Source organism: Symphalangus syndactylus, chromosome 16, assembly GCF_028878055.3.
Source record: "Symphalangus syndactylus isolate Jambi chromosome 16, NHGRI_mSymSyn1-v2.1_pri, whole genome shotgun sequence".
Classification (NCBI taxonomy): domain Eukaryota; kingdom Metazoa; phylum Chordata; class Mammalia; order Primates; family Hylobatidae; genus Symphalangus; species Symphalangus syndactylus.
Genome location: NC_072438.2, coordinates 19,621,237 through 19,636,793, shown reverse-complemented (window position 1 = coordinate 19,636,793; position 15,557 = coordinate 19,621,237). Strand labels below are relative to the sequence as shown.

The 15,557-nt window shown below is 37.6% G+C and overlaps 1 long non-coding RNA gene across 1 annotated transcript in view; it reads left to right on the top strand.

Annotated features, from left to right (window-relative positions):
* LOC129464511 (uncharacterized) overlaps window positions 1-9,802 on the top strand; it is a 28,501-nt gene extending 18,699 nt beyond the window's left edge. The window contains exons 2-4 of the long non-coding RNA XR_008651620.1: window positions 3,643-3,709; window positions 7,511-7,646; window positions 9,520-9,802. This is a non-coding gene — a long non-coding RNA (uncharacterized lncRNA). The remainder of the gene's footprint in view (window positions 1-3,642; window positions 3,710-7,510; window positions 7,647-9,519) is intronic.
* Window positions 9,803-15,557: the final 5,755 nt, after the last annotated feature.

Sequence of the window (15,557 nt, the reverse complement as noted above, 5' to 3'; positions counted from 1 at the left end):
AGTCAACAATACGCTGTCTACAAGAAACTCACCTCATCTTTAAGGACATACGTTGACTGAAGGTGAAGCAATAAAAAAGGATACTTCATGCAATAGACATATTGACCAATGGAACAGAATAGAAAGCTCAAAAATGAACCCATACGTTCATGACCAATTGATTTTTTACCAAGGTGCCAACAGTACACAATAAGAAAAACATGATCTCTTTTAAAAAGGATGTTGGGAAAATTAGCTGTTTACAGAGAGAATGAAATTGAACTTTTTCTGATACCATATACAAAATTCAACTCAAAATGAATTAAAACTTAAATATAAGATATAAAACTGTAAAACAAGTAGAAGAAAACAGGGAAAAAGCTATACAATATTGGTCTGGCAATGATTTTTTAGAATTAAGCCCTAAAAGTAAGATTACTTAAAACTAAAAAACATCTGCACAGCAAAGTAAACAATTAACAGAGTGAATAGGCAACCTACAGAATGGAAGAAAATATTCGTAAGCCATATATCTAATTAGAGGTTAATATACAAAATATATTAGAATTTTTAAAGTGGGAAAATACCTGAGTAGACATTTCTCAAAGATAGATATGGAAATGGCCAATGGAAATGTAAAAAAAAAAAATGCTCAATATCACAAAATATTAGGAAGATGCAAATTAAACCTACAGGGAGTTAACACCTCACAACTGTCAGAATGGCTACTAGCGAAAAGCTGAATGATAACAAGTGTTGGCAAGAATGTGAAGGAAGGGGGAAACCCTAGTACACTGTTTGGCAGGAATGTAAGATAGTATAACCATAATGCAAAACAGTATAGAGGTTCCTTAAAACACTAAAAATAGAGTTCTCTTATGTTCTAGCAATTCCGCTTCTGAGTATATATGCAAAGAATTTGAAATTAGCTTATTGAAGAGATACCTGCATTCCCAAATTTATTGCAGCATTATTCATGATAGCCAGATGATGATGTCTATCAACCAATGAAGGGTTAAAGAAAATATTATATATATACACAACAGACGCCTGTTCTGCCTTTAATAAGAGAGAAATTATGTCATTTGTGACAACATGGATGAACTTGGAAGGCATTATGCTAAGTGAAATAAGCTAGACACAGAAAAACAGACACCACATATTCTCACTTATATGTAGAACCTAAAAAAATCAGACACATACAAGCAGACAGCAGAATGATAGTTACTTGAGACTAGAGAGTAGTGGAAATGAGGAGCTGTTGGTCAAGGGGTACAATAGTTAGGAAAAATAAATGATAAGTATTTGAGGTGACAGGTATGTTAATTAGCTTGATTTAATCTTTCCAAATTGTATACATATATCATACATCACTTTGTACTTAATAAATATTCAATTATTATTTGTAAATATCCAATAAAAACAATAAAATTTAAAAGATTGCAAGAGGAGAAAAGATTTCTTTGTAAATAATGTGTTTATGCTTATTTAATTTTTTAGAATAAAACTGTTAAAGAGAAAACACCTTTTACATAATTATTTTTAAATTTAAACTTTAAAATATTGTAAGAGGCAATTAAAAAATGTAAAGTTTTACATTCAGTTTAAGTTCCATTTTGATTAAGATAAAGAACTTTGGAGTCTAATATTTCAGAGTTTCAACTCCAATTCATTTAGTAACAGTGAGACTTCGCCATATCACTTCAACATTAGACTTCTTAGATTTTTCCTCTATAAGATGGGAGGAAAAATATTTACCTGATACATTAGTTATGAATTTTAGCTAAGTTAATTTATGCACAATGATCCATATACTTCCAGGTCCACACTAAGTGTTATTTAAATTATAGCTTTTTTGGTGATTTTAGCAATAATTATAATCAGGGAAAAAGAAATTTGTGTTTTGTGTTCATAGCTAGTGTTCATTTTATTCACACAGGAAACGTAGGATGGTAGGAAGAGTAACAATTTTCATCTCAATTTCATAGATGAGAAATCTAAGACTTATCCTGGCAAAGTGTTTCATTTAAGGATATGTAGGTAATCAGCAATACAGTCAGACCTGGAATTGGTACCCAGTTGACTGCAAACTCAGTGTTTCAACTTCAATCTACTATATTTTAGTGCTTCTGAGTAATTTGTCTTTTGCATTAATACTCTAAAGATACTTGAGGGAAAAAAAGAGGTGTGTAAGATAATTTGAAAAGAAAGCAGTTGAAAAACTGAAGTCAAGAGGGCAAGCTCTGAAGACAATACACTGATTCAGAAAAATGAAGAGGCTGTTCTAGTGACTCACTCATGGAGGCTGGCAGGGACGGACATAAAATGTAAGCACACGAGGTCAAGCTTAAAATAATAAATGCCTGTGAGGCGGATTCCTCATTATTATTGTCATTTAAACAAAGACCCACAGCTGTTAACTGGACCTTTGGCCTAAATCACAGGCTTCTTTATATGTTGTGAATTTCACTAAAAGGGCTGTTTTAAGTTCCATTTTAAAAGGAATAAATGTTAAACACACACACACACACACACACACTGAATAGAGCTCAAATTCGTTCAAAGCTTCATGCTTTAAACACACACACATATTGAATGGAGCTCAAATTTGATCAAAGCTTCATGCTTTAAAAACTTAATATTCTCAGTTCTCTAACTTTGCCTCCCAAAGTAGTAAAATAACAAGGAAACAAAGGAAGAATTGCTACAGATATGAAATGTCAGCCAATGCATGCCATTTTGTAGGGGATCTCAATGTTCATTCAAGGAGAATTGGAGTAAGTTGGGAGAAAAACATTGAGAGAAAATGTAAGAAATTAGCTGTCATTTTTAACATCAGACCTTCTATCATGCACTTCATATATCTTGATTCACATAGCTTAGTCAATAACATTCTTAGAACAACTTTGTGCAGTAGATATTTTCCCCTTAAAGACGGTTGGCAAATGGCAAACTGTAGTCCAAAGACCAAACCCAGTCTACTATCTGTTTTTATAAATAGTTTTATTAGATTATGGCCACCCTCATTCACTTATGTATGGCCTATGGCTGCTTTTGGGTTATAATGGCTGAGCTGGGTATACTTCTGTAACCAAATAGGTATGTCCAGCAAACAACATATCTACAATCTGGTCCTTCTCCGATAATTACTGTTGAGTCCTCGATAAGGAAACTGAAACTCAGTGAGAGGAAATATTTAGTTCAAGGTCAAATAACTTTTCGTTCTTCGGAGGTAAGGGTTGATCTCAGAGTTTCCTAGTTCAACTTGTAATGAAACTCAAAGACTTCTCCAGGTGCAGCAAGATGTACTTTCCCTTAAACCATTTCATACAATTTGAGAATATAATTTCATCTTAGAGAACCTGGTGTTGTAATGGGGAAAGTGTGTATTTCAGCATCTGACAGACTCAAGAGAGCATTAGATTCCCTCATACTTGCTGTCACTAACCCCCATTTTAGTTGGTGAAAATTAAATGAAGAAAAGTTAGTAGTTACGTTCTGCAAACCAAAAAGGAAATATTCACATGTGTGATAATAGTTTTCAGTGCTAGGTCAAAGTTTTGATTCTTTGCTAGAAAATCTGTTCACTTTCAAAGGATTTCCTTTTAAATATGATGCCTCCTGAGGATACATTAAAAAAAAATTTCCTATTACCCTGCCCAGCCAGAAGAGGTGAAGCAAAGTTGCTGACTTCAGCCTCAAGACGATAAGGAGGAAAAGAGCTTGGTAGGTAAGAGGAAACATCTGGCATGAAAATGTGAATTTGTGAACCAAGGGTGTGTCTCTTAAAATGTTCCTGTTAAAATTTGCCTCGTGTCATCTATAACTTCCCACTGATCATGAGTTTTTGGATTTTTCCCCCATGAGATCATCCAGTCAAAAGGCGATGAGAGTGTCAAATTAATAAATGAATGTATAGTGAAAACAGCTCACAATTTTCTACTCAGAACACACTAATTCACACGCTGCTGCCTACCAAAAACCTGTGCGACTGTGCAGTTACTGAAACATCAGTGTCCTTATTTTAAAATGGGGTTAACTTCTGTCCCCACCTGCCCACTTAGGTGTTGTGAGGGTCGAAACAGATAATGCAGCAAATGCTATTTAAAGCTGTTAGAGATCATGCAAAGTAAACATCATCTATATGACTAAGATGATGATGATGAAGACAATAATGGCGAAGGTGATCAATCCAGGACATTTTTTTCTTTTTTTGAAAGAAAAGGGGTGCTGTAAATAATTACTCTGGGACAACCCTCTTAAACCAGGATAGCCTCCAAAAAACTGGGGACAGGACCGCAGCCACTCTTTTTAAGCTGATCTTAACAACATGTTTAATTGCTGAACATCACACCACAGTCAGGGGCTGGAAAGGAAGAATTTATATCTCTTTCCAGCAACGTGGTTGATCTAAGAAAGCCTAGCTTGAAAAGCGGATGGGAGAAGAAGGCAAGTGGAAGGATTGACCCTACAGCCCCACTGTTGCTAGTTACTTAGTACAAAGTCATTTCTGATTAGATAGATCTACCTGTGTATCCCTCAAGCCCCTCAAATTCAGTGTTCTCAAACCCAGGTCTTCTTTCCACAAACTTTTTTCTTTTTCCTTTTTTCTTTTTTTTTTTTTTGAGATGGAGTCTCGCTCTGTCACCCAGGCTGGAGTGCAGTGGCGTGATCTCGGCTCACTGCCAGCTCCACCTCCCGGGTTCACACCATTCTCCTGCCTCAGCCTCCCGAGTAGCTGAGACTACAGGCGCCTGCCACCACGCCCGGCTAATTTTTTTGTATTTTTAGTAGAAACGGGGTTTCACCGTGTTGGCTAGGATGGTCTCAATCTCCTGACCTCATGATCCACCCGCCTTGGCCTCCCAACACAAACTTTTTTTCTAAAGACTTCTTTATTTATGTAGTTATACTAAAATACCCTTTTCCATTGGCTGACCCTTATTTTATCTGGCAGAAAGTTTGTTACTTTTGCCATCTAAAACTGATTTAAGTTTCCTTTTGCTTGTTCAAGCTGACTTCCACTGATTCTGTTCACATGGCTTATCACACTTTACCTTAGGTATTACGATACCCTTAATCTGGCTTTTCTGCTCATAGCTCCCACTCTTCCAACTTGCCTGAATCCTCTGTCTGCTACTCTTAGAGCCATCATGCTTAATGATTTCTCATCATTTTCTCTTCCATACTTGTACACGATGCATCTCTCACAGTGCTTGAACTCTGTGCACTTATACTTAATGTTTGCCCAACATTCATATACTACCCTACATAAAAAAAAAAAAGCTATTTGAGATTAGAGTGACAAATCACACAGGGCTTGAAATGGAATACAGACTACAAAACTCACCCTTGAACAGCAGATTGTGTATACACATTTCTGTAAACATCCACTATATGCCCAGTGATGATGCTAAATGCTTTGGACTCCTACACAAAGAAGAAGAACAAAGAGAAGCAGAGAGAGGGAGAGGGAGAAGAAGAGGGAGAGAGAGAGGAGGAAGAAGAGGAGGAGGAGGATAAACTTTCTCAAGAGTTTTTTTTTCTTCCCCATAAAGTTTTGTCATGATAAAAGTCTTCTGGGTAACTATATTTTCATCCTCAATTTATACATATAAGGATGATCTTATCTGACTGATTTTCTAGGAAAGTCCTGATTTCAAAAAGCACATTGCATACTATAAACCTATAAACCACCACCACTGTAAGATATATTTAATATCTAGTTCAGTGGACCAGAAACCCATTTATGTGATAACACTCCTGGAATTCAGAGTGTTTTTATAGAATTCTGTGATATAATGGTTTTATCATGTATTTAATTTCATCATGTAAAATAAGAAAGTATTTGCTATCAGAAAATGTGATTTGATGCCCACATGGTGTATAAAAGTCATCTTATTATGATGGGCACTAGAGAGAAGGTAGTTAGTAGACAGCCTTTCAACCAGAGAGAAGGTAGTTAGTAGACAGCTTTTCAACCAAACTGTCACTGCTTTTGTTTTTGTAGCTGTTGTTGATGTCTGCTTACTTACACTATGTGCATTCAGTTTTTTTCTGTTTGCACATAACAGTAGCTAACATTATCAGAAAGAAATTAAGGAAAAATACCTCATGACTGACATAATTCTAAAAAACTTAACTTAGCTTTTTCTCTGTATTTGCAAAACATTTATATGGCCAACCCACTTGCCCTTGTACTCTGCTCTGCAGTCATATAATTTAAGATTTATTGGCTCAAAACCTTAAGTTTTAAAAAATCAGATTTATTTCATGATTATTACCCATTAAGAAACATAATTTACTTCTAGGTCACACTCTAAATGAAATTCTTGCTTTTTTTTTTTTCTCTAAACTCGAAAGGACCAAAGATGACACTTAGTGATTTTGGAAAAATGAATAGCAGAAATACGAACCAGCCACACGGATGAAACTTATTCCATGGCTGAGCCCTGAAAACAGAGTTAGTTAAGTCTTTGGCTCAAAGCAATATGACTAAGGTTACTAGAGGATATGGCAGGAAGGGGCTCTATATTTATGGCATATTTAGTGTGAACAGGAAAACTGAGGAGAAAGGTCATTGACTGGGTTACTTTGTACTGTAGTGAAATCTTGATATGCTGTAAAACAGGCAGCACCAAGAATTTCGAAGAACTCGGGATTTGGGGTCAGAGAAGCAGGGTGGAATTCCAGCTTTGTTGTATTTGGCAAGTCAATTAACTGCTGCCAGTCTCTATTATCGTTGCTTAAGTGACAATAATAATAATTGCATAGGAATATGAGTGTATATATATATATATATATATATATATATATATATATATATAAAAGCCTAACTGAATTTTATCAGGATTAAATGTGTAATAATTATTGTATGCAAAAATTGTTGACAACCACTTAAATACTAACACCAACCAACAAACAGAAACTATAAAAGTGATGAGTCATATATGGTTATTTCATTTTATTTTTATGTTGACGTTTTACCCGTAGAAGTTCTATTTATTTTTAAAAAGATTAGTGCTTACACATATGGTAAATGTATTGAAAAGATCAGACTTTGGTGATATGAGCTAGGTCAGATCCAAGCAATAAATCTCCAGGTTTTCCCTTGGATATGGAAAAGCGACACCAATGATACTGTTTTCATCAGCACTGCAGCTTATTTTCATTATATACTACAATGTTTTCTTCCGGGAGTCTGAACACCCTTTTATTGGAAAATTAGGTCATTACAGCGATTGTGTTATCTCCCTCCACCTTCCTCCAATGTGCTGATCAAATCACCCCCAGTTCAGGAAACCATCAAACGAATGAGAACGCTTACTCCACACACTTACGTGTCCACAGCTGCCCTTTAGTGATTTTATATCTGTTACCATTGTGGTTTCAAGTAACATTTTTCTCCTTTCACTTTGGATGATGTCCTCCAACAAACATTTGCATATAAACAGTAAAAAGAAAAATATATTTTTCTGTATTTTTCTGATCTAATTATATGATGCTTTTATTCTGTTTTCTCCTCCTCAAGTTGAAAGATGCTCAATGACCGTAGGAAGAAGATACTGGATTTTCAAAATATTATTTGATGAAAGCAATTGCCATGCAGTGATGAGAACAGGTTTGGGAGGCTCAAGACTTGGTGTGACATCCTGACTCCAATTGGTGTAAGCTCATTGCTCTGCTCAAATGATTCAAACACTATAAACTGCAGTGGCACATTGGTAATACCTACTTCATTGGTATGTAAGATTTGAAAATGTTCATAAACCACCAAGCACTATGTAAGCATTAGTTATTCTTATTATGACTTTTTTATTCCTTCTATAGAGAAAAGAGTGCTGGAAGTTATAGCTAGGAATTCTAGTTACTATACAATTCCATAAACAATGTTGTGAAAAAGCTTAAATTCTAAGATCAAAGATAATACTTATTCAGTAGAGTTTATATGTATATTTATATATACATATATTTTTACTCAGAGCAAATAATATGGTCAGTAAAATGGGTTACAGTTGTAAACACAATGACCATTAGTGTTGTAAAGTACATGTCTCCCTAGGATGTAAAATAACTTTATTGAATAAAACCTTTCTAGCTACATAATATCTAAAGGTTACTGTGTTAATATACACACACACAAACACACACGGAAATAGCATTGAAAATAAAATAAATGAAGATGCTATTAAGTTCAAATGATGATGAAATTGCCCCCCAGACATATGGGATTAGGTAAGCAGTAGAGAGCCAGTGGTCTTCTGAAGCCTGTAGCCCTGGAGCCTGGCCCAGTCTCAGATAGTCCCTTCAATTCAAGAGAAATTTAAATGCAATAGACTATAATCCAGGTCTACATATTTCCAGATCAAGCTATTTTCCCTTCTCCTTGCCAAGTGCAATAACAAAGTTTGGTTCTGAAATTCCCCAACAGACTGTTTAGCCTGGCTTTGGGCCCCCACATAGAGTGTGACAGCAGCCATGCAGTGAGGGCTTTCACCCCAGGGAAGGTGATGGTAAGTGTTCAGAAGATGTGTGCATGAGATAAGACAAGTCTTTGCTTCATAAAGTGTTGTGTGTATTGTGAGTTGTTTCACTTCTCTTTCTCCCCACATCAAATTATAGTAAGATCTAAAAGTGAATAACAAAAAACAGACTTCACAACACATTTCTAAATGATTCCCGGGAGGAATTCCCACCCAAATTGAGAACCTTGGAGTTTTAAGACGGTTATTGCTGAGGTCAGACTCTTAAAAGAAATCTGAGAACCCCTTTCTTTCATCTGAACTCAGACTATACTCTTAAACCTAGAAAAAAAGGGGTTTCAGTGTCCAAAAGCTGAAAGGCTATGTTGTAGACATATAAAGTTTCACGGACTGCAAAGCACCTGAAGCCTGTGCCTACATACAGACAAATCGTGTCCCTAATTATAGGTTGATAGAGACCAAGATTTAACCTTCCAATCCCTCAGAAAAATATAAAGGGCTGCAACCTTGCCTACCAGCTAAGGAACGTGTCTGGTCTTAGGGATAGAAAAGACCTAGGAATGGAGACTTTTATGTTCTTGTGGGCAGGAGGCGCAGTAGGAGAATCAGCTACCAGGGATGGCCCACAGCACAGTGGAGATCTCATGTGCAGTGTTGGAAGCAGTGGCAACAGCATTCAGGCCTTCACTAGATTAAGTCTGCAGCTTCATTTGTGCCATGGTTCTGGCTTAGGAGCCTCTCCTTATTTCTATTCTTTTGAGCCTGATTCTCCAATCTTCCTGGAGATCTATGAATCACTCCCTATCTTTTCAGTAAGGATTTTTTTTTTTCTGCCTAAAGAAGCATTCACTTGGTTGTGGTATGGACTGCATGATTATGTCCCCTTCCAACTCAAAAAAATACCTACATGTTGAAACCATAATGCTCAATGGGATGGTATTAGAAGGTACGGCCTTTGGGAGATGATTAGATCATACAGGTGGAGTCCTTATAAATGGGATTAATGCCCTTGTAAGGAGAATTATAAAGAAATTGCTTCCTCTTTCTCTGCTCTTAGTCATATGAGGAGACAAGGAGAAGATGTCCATCTGGAAACCTTCAGGAAGTGGATCTTTACCAGACACCAGATCTGCTGGTACTTTGCTCTGGACTTCTCAGTCTCCAGAACTGTGAGAAATGTGTCTGTTGTTTAAGCCACTCAATCAATAGCATTTTGTCATAGCATCCTAAACTGTCTAGTGGAGTTTGTATTGTTTCAGCCTAAAGCCCTGAATGATGTGAATGGTTAACCATTTATAAACCACTGAAGGTGACTCAGCACATTGTCTTGTATATGGTGGACCACTCATACCAGAGGTTAGTAGGTTTTTCCGGTTAAACCTTCTAATCATGCAGTAAACATTGTCTGTGCACCAATAAGTGCCAGGTACTCTTCTCAGTGCTGCGGATGCAAAATGACACAAACCCAGGTCTCGCCCAGGAGCTCATCATCTCCTAAAAACAAACAAGCAAAAAAGCAACTCTATACATTTATGTGTTAGTACTAAAACAGAGGTATGGTCCAGGATTTATGTAAACTGATGATGTTAGTTCTTTGTTGGTTACACACATTGAAAATACATTCTTACAGTTTATGATCTTTTGTTTCACATTTTAAGCTGTCTTTTATGTAGAGTTCATTATGTTGTATGTATTTATAATCCAGGATTATTAAAATGCTTGCCTATATGTTTTTTGCCTAAATGTCTTAGGTTTTCTATTAAAAAATTAATTTAGCAAATGTTTTCTTGAATCTATTGAAGTGATTTTATGGTTCTTCTCCTTTAATGGACTAATGAAGATAATTACTTTAAAATATTTTTTAATATTAAACTATACCAGCATTCCTGGCATACACCCAAATGAGTCCTGAATCTTTCATATATTACTGGAATCAATTTGTTAATATTTTGTTTAAAATTTTTACAACTATGTCCATGACTTGAATTGTTATATAATTTTCATTTATCATCTGTCTTGGCTTGGTTTGATACCAAGATTATCTCAGCTTCATAAAATAAGTTCAAGTGAGTCATCTGTTTCCAAGTTCTCTGGAACAGTTTGTATAAGTTTGGAATAGTTCTTATCTTGATTTATTTCCTGAAACTTGACTCTAAAACCTTCTGAGTAAGTTGCCATTTTTGTGAGTAGATTTAGCCATTTCTCTAAGAATCGTTGTATCACTGCTATAATTACATATTGAATATAAAAAGCATTAATTGCACTACTTATTATACACCTCCCCACTGCTCTTATTCTTCATTCTAGTTCTTCTCTCAGCAATTCACCTTCTTTATGTGTTTTTCAGAAATAGCCATTTTCAGGAGAATGGCGTAAACCTGGGAGGCAGAGCTTGCAGTGAGCCAAGATCGGGCCACTGCACTCCAGCCTGGGCGACAGAGCAAGACTCCGTCTCAAAAACAAAACAAAATAAAAACAAAACAAAAACAAACAAACAAAAACAGAAATAGCCATTTTATGTACTGTCTGAAGTGATCTCATCCAAACTTGTTTTTTTCTATACAACTAAAGAAACTGAGAGAATGGAGCATATCTGGGTTCAGGAAATGACCCTTCAATATATCAGGGTACTGATGGTTCCCATCTTACAGAACGCATGCACTATCCAATTCCTGAGTGTCCACTGAAAGAATATAAGGTCTTTTCTGCAAAATCATTTGCCAATATTCAATGAGCACTTCTTATATATAGGCTCAGAGCCAGGATCTGGGATGAGTAAAGAAGGTACATAATCCTCCTCCACCATTAGCCTTCAGTGTTTCACAGCATATTAGTTCATGCTCACATTGCTATAAAGATACTACCTGAGACTGGTTAATTTATAAATAAAAGAGATTTAATTGACTCACAGTTCTGCATGGCTGGGGAGCCCTCAGGAAACTTACAATCATGGCATAGCACAAAGGAGAAGCAAGGAGCTACTTCACAAGGCAGCAGGAGAAAGAGTGAGTGCACAGAGGAAACTGCCATTTTTCAAACCATCAGATCTCACAAGAACTTCTTCACTATCATAAGAACGGCATGGAGGAAACCACCCTTATCATCCAATCACCTACCACTAGGTTCCTCCATTGACACATGGAGATTACAATTTGCGATGAGATTTGAGTGGGGACAGGGATCCAAACCATATCATTCTGCCCTTGGACCCTCCAAAATCTCATTTTTTTTTTCACATTTGAAAACCAATCATGCCTTCCCAACAATCCCTCAATATCTTAACCCAGGATTAACTCAAAAGTCTAAGTGCAAATTCTCATCTGAGACAAGGAGAGTCCTTTCCACCTAAGGGCCTGTAAAATCAAAAGCAAGTTAGTTACTTCCAAGATACAAAGGGGGTACAGGCATAGGGTAAATGTTCCCTTCCCAAATGAGAGAAATTGGCCAAAACAAAGGAGCCACAGGCCCCGTGCAAGTCTGAAACTCAGCCAGGCAGTCATTATGTCTTAAAGCTCCCAAATCTCCTTTGATTTCATGTCTCACATCCATGGCACACTGATGCAAGGGGTGGACTCCCAAGACCTTGGGAAGCTCTGCCTCTGTGGCTCTGGAGGGTACAGCCCCTGCAGCTGCCTTCATGGTCTGGTATTGAATGCCTGTGGCTTTTCCAAGCACATGGTGCATGCTGTTGGTGGATCTACCATTCTGGGGTCTGGAGTATGGCAGCCTTCTCACAGCTCCACCAGGCAGTGCCCCCGTGCAAACTCGATGTTGGGGCTCCAACCCCACATTTCCCCTTTGTAATGCCCTAGCAGAGGTTCTCCATGAGGGCTCCACCCCTCTGGCAGACTTTTGCCTGAACATCCGGGCATTTTTATACATCCTCTGAAATCTAGGCAGAAGTTTCCAAAGCTCAACTCTTCTGTGCACCCACAGACACAACATTACGTGGAAGCCACCAAGGCTTGGGGCTTACACCCTCTGAAGCAATGGCCTGAGCTGTATCTTGGCCCCTTTTAGCCATGGCTGCAGCTGGAGTGGCTGGGGTACAGGGCACCAAGCTCCAAAGCTGCACAGAGAGGAAGGGCCCTGGGCCCAACCCACAAAGCCATTTTTCCCTGCTAAGTCTCTGGGCCTGTAATATGAGGGGCTTCTGTTACGATCTCTGACGTGCTCTGGAGACATTTTCCCCATTGAATTGGCTATTAACATTTGGCTCCTCATTACTTATGCAAATTTCTGCAGCCAGCTTGAATTCCTCCCCAGAAAATGAGTTTTTTCTTTATAGTCAGGCTGCAAATTTCCCAAACCTTTATACTCTGCTTTGTTTTTAAACATAAGTTCCAATTTGAAACCATCTTTTTGTGAATGCATATAACTGAAAGCATTCAGAACAATACAGCTCACTTCTTGAATGCTTTGCTGCTTAGAAATTTCTTTTGCCAGACACCCTAAATTATCTATCTCAAGTTCAAATTTCCACAGATCTGTAGGGCCCGGGGCAAAATGCTGCCATTCTCTTTGGTAAAGCATAACAAGAATTACCTTTATTCCATTTCTCAACAACTTCCTCATCTCCATCTGACACCACCTCAGCCTTGACTTCATTGTCCATATCACTATTAGCAGTTTGGTCAAAACCATTCAACAAGTCTCAAGAAGTTCCATACTTTCCTCTACCTTCCTGTCTTCTTCTCAGCCCTCCAAACTGTTCGAACCTCTGCATGTCACTTGGTTCCAAATTCGCTTCCACATTTTCAGGTTATCTTTATAGCAGTATCCTATTCCTGTTACCAATTCTCTGTATTAGTTCATTTTCACACTGCTATAAAGATACTACCTGAGAATAGGTAATTTACAAATACAAGAGGCTTAATTGACTCACAGTTCTGCATGGCTGGGGAAGCCTCAGAAAACTTGCAATCATGGCAGAAGGCAAAGGAGAAGCAAGAACTTTCTTCACAAGGCAACAGGAGAGAAAGAGAAAGCACAGGGAAAACTGCTATTTTTTAAACCATCAGATCTCATGAGCGCTTTCATATTATCATGAGAACAGCATGGGGGAAACCGCCCCCATGATCCAATCACCTCCCATAATGACCCTCCCTGGACACATGGGAATTATACTTCAAGATGAGATTTGGGTGGGGATACAGAGCCAAACCAAACCATATCACACAGTTTTTTGGGAGGTGGACAGTTGATACACCAAAAATTAAAGCAATAAGATAAATGCAGGGACAGGAACCAGGCAACCCAGAGGAGGCAATATCCAAATGCCTAGGGATGAGAGGATGAAATTGAGGAGTCAATTTGTCCTCTAGATATTGTATACCAACTTTTTGCCTAGGACTATTATACTTTTGGCACTATACATTCTTTAACCCAGAAGCTCCCTCAGTTCCTGGCAAACCAGGTCAATTGGTCACTCTATCTAGACCTTCAGTGCCTAGCACGAACTTGTCTAACTTGCAGCCCGTGTGCTGCATGTGGCCCAGGATGGCTTTGGGTGTGGCCCAACACAAATTCATCAACTTTCTTAAAAGTTGATGAGGTTTTTTTTGTAATTTTTTAAACTCACTAGCTATCTTTAGTGTTAGTGTATGTTATGTGTGGCCCAAGACAGTTCTTCTTCTTCCAATGTGGCCCATGGAAACCAAAAGATTGAATGCCCCTGGCCTACCACTATATATGGCACAAAGATGGAATCCAAAGGGTATACTTAATTAGTTGACAAATGATCTGAGTAATCATGAACAGTAAGTTTTAACCAAGCATATGGAAAAGGGATTGCAAGGCTGTCTGGAGGAACAATGCAGGAAGAATTACTAGAGAACATGGACATGGTTTGAAATTATAAGTCATCCTGTGTGATGGAAGGAGCAGTGAGTACAGGAAAAGAGTTGGTGATAAGACTGCAGAAATAGACAAGGTTCAGATGGTAAAAGTCAGGTTGAGGAGTAAGGGCTTTATTTTATCTTATAGTCAATAAGAGGATTAATAGAGAGGCATTAACAGAGTCAGCCAGCTCTGAGATAATATGAGCATAGTAGTGAAGAATCCAAATTTCTTTACATGTTTATATATATAGGCATCTTTGTATATATTTGCATTTTGTATATTCAGGCATTGGAAGAATTGTCTGCCTGTTTTTGTTTTTAATCAGGACCCCCTGTGTGACAGAAGAAAAAGTCTCAAGTTGGAGTTAAAATTCTCCTGCATTCTGATCAGATTCTGCTGCATTCTTCATGTGACCTCGGGCAAGTATCTATATTTCTCCAGCCTTAGGAATTCTAAAAGAGAATTCTTAAATTTTAAAAAGGAAACAGTGATATCTATTTCTAAGTCTTTTGTAGAAGACTGTGAGAAAATACCTACAGACAAGCTCTGAAAAATGTCAGGCAACACGGAAATCTAGGTTTGGAATTTGTAGTTGGAATGACTAATAGATTGGTTGGCTAATGGTGTAAGAGAAAAATGACTGACAAAAAGGAACTACATTCATTAGCAATTGAAGCTACTCTTGAATTGGCTGTGCAACTTCAGCAAAGCTATATAATAGTCCTATAACTTGAGATAACTCAACAGCACAGCTTGTCACAATTAATGTTAACTATAGATAACTGATACATGATATGGATTGGCCTATGATCCCAACACACAAAAAAAGCCACATTTTACCTGACATGGAAGTTGAATTAACTTACAAAAGAGTTAACAGTCCATGGGTCTGATATAATAATACTTAATTAAATGGTGCCTATCAAAACCTCTGCTACTGAATTCCAGTAAGGTTCTCCCCTGCTCACTGAGTCAGCCTTTATCGTCCTGGCTGTCAGCACTGTGAACATTCCATTGTTTCTATTTGCTTTGAGATACAAACTTCTGGGCGCATAGGGGCTGCAAGTGTTATTTTCAGCTACGTATCTCCAAATACTGCAATCACCTTACATCTGGCCCATTTCCATGATGTCTGCTCTAAGAACCGAGTGGCACAATGGTCATGGCTTGTTTGTTATGACATTTTGGGTCACTTTGGTTTATCTTTTTATTAAGGTAAAGTTAGAAATTATACCGTGTCTGTCTCAGTGAACA